Raw genomic sequence first — 2148 nt, forward strand, 5'->3', positions numbered from 1 at the left:
ACCTCAGAAGTTAAGATTAATGATTTTAAGCTTTTTTTTAGGTATTGTAGAGTAAAACAAAGTACTTCTATGTTTCATTTCCCAAAAATATTAAAAATTTAGATTTTTACTTATTAATGATAACACGTGTGTTTGCTATGTGTCAGGCATTATTCTTAAAGTGCTTTACATATGTTTGTCCCAGGGTTATTAATACAAGATGTAACAGTTTTCCTTTTTTAAAAAAGTTATTCTCTTAATAATTTTAAGGTGCTTAGTTCTTACATTTAATGTTTTATGTGCCATTATTTTGCTTTTACTGCAAAAGAAAGATCTGGCTCCCAAAGATAAAGGAGATTTTTGGTAAATGGTGAAGGTAAAGAAATAAATGACCCACTTGGCTAGTGTGTAATTACACTGCCTGAGATTGTAACAATCTATCACATGAAGGAGGATGACACCAGGCTAAGGGGTGAGTCAAAGGAGATAGCCTTTGACTAACTATGGAACCCCGACGATCGATACTCCACAGATAGTGTGCTCTCAAAAACAATTGAATTCTAAAAAAGTTTGAAAATAGATTCCCCCCTTCTTTTGATACTGATCAGAGACCTATCTTGACCTTATTCTGGAAGAGCAATACTTTCTTAAAAAGGTATATGAACACATAAATCCTTTCCATCTCTGGATTGTTCTTTCAAATGGATATTTAACACATCCCTATTATAATGACAGTCCTACAAGCAAAAAATCTGATGGAATCCTTATTTCTTTATTATACAGTTGGCTGTTACTAAGTTATCATAATACTTAACGCATAACAAGTAAGTATTCCAAACACTGAAAACCTGAAAAATCTATCAGAAAATTAAAATTTCCAAATGAGGTTTATGGTATATATCCTCAACTTGATATAGTACTTAGCAAGTGATTTGTCTATGTAAAAATCAAGCAGAAAGAACCTTTAAAAATAAAAATAAGGAATTCTAAGTCCACAAAATATTTCACAAAATAATTTTACAGGGTAATATTACAATTGTTTTAATGCACTGTATCATATTTCATTTTAAATCTTTGAACTGTATCTCAGAATGACTTCTATTACCATAAAGAGTTATAATAAATTCATAAAGCTATATTAAAAGTTATAGCTCTTCCTTTTCATTTTCAAATTATAACAATTTCTGGGATGTTTGTATACAGTATTTCAAGTACCTGTAACTAAAAATGCAAGTGTCTAAAACACACTTCAAAGTCTGAAAAAGATAAATGAAAAGTAAAATCTAATCTAAATTCCAATAGCGTTCTCCTTTTCACAGAGGCTAATATTATAGCAAATATAATGTAATCCATGAAGAATCATGATTATTATAATGTAAAAGATTATAAAATTAAACTTTGTAGGAAGCTTAGAATTTTCTATTGATACTATAACATCCACTATTGGTAGATAATAACAGAATGAATACATATCATTCAATAAAGCAAAATGCTATTTTGCAAAAATGTCAGTATAAGAAGGGATACTACATGAAACTGCAGGATATTACCCCTATTCTAGAGGGTTGTAGCAGTCCATTCCTCCCAAAGCACAAACTGTTAGGATAAAAGAATCACCAGATAAATAGGCTATTCCTCAGACTGATTAAATCTCTAGGGTTGTAATTGGAGCAATCAGGTATTTTTTAAAGCTTCCCACATTTCAATATGTAGACAAGGTTGGGAACCATTCCTTTATGGTAGAGATCTGTTTGCAAAGGTGAAGAAAGTTTAAAAAGAAGAAGAAAACAAAAAAGCAAAGAAGGAGAAGGAAATGAGAATACTATTTGATAACAAAGATGATTATCTGTATTTGACTAGAAAATCTACCAAGGATAAAGGGAACTGGATCAGCAGGAAATCCCACAAACCTTACAAACTAGCAATTTAATTCAATTAACAAATTACTCTGTTAAAATATAAATACAGTTTGAATAGTTGAATTTATTGAATTGTTCATATTTGGACCTTGATGTAATTTACTTAACAAACTATAACCTAGCTAAAATAAGTCACAGTTAATAGAAATTGTGATTGTCTGCAGGGAATTGGCCATTTTAGAAAAGAAAGGTATCTAGGATGTAGATTCTTAATTTCTAGACACAACTTTTTTTTTTTTTTTTTTTTTTT

At 29.8% G+C, this 2148-nt stretch overlaps 1 protein-coding gene across 1 annotated transcript in view; it reads right to left on the minus strand.

The window, feature by feature from the left end:
* Positions 1 to 2148, minus strand: part of LOC105822942 (lipopolysaccharide-responsive and beige-like anchor protein) — a 587311-nt gene that overhangs the window by 380463 nt on the left and 204700 nt on the right. The gene's annotated exons all lie outside the window — the stretch shown is intronic.

This window comes from Propithecus coquereli, unplaced genomic scaffold (genome assembly GCF_000956105.1).
Source record: "Propithecus coquereli isolate 6110/MARCELLA unplaced genomic scaffold, Pcoq_1.0 Scaffold65, whole genome shotgun sequence".
NCBI classification, from domain to species: domain Eukaryota; kingdom Metazoa; phylum Chordata; class Mammalia; order Primates; family Indriidae; genus Propithecus; species Propithecus coquereli.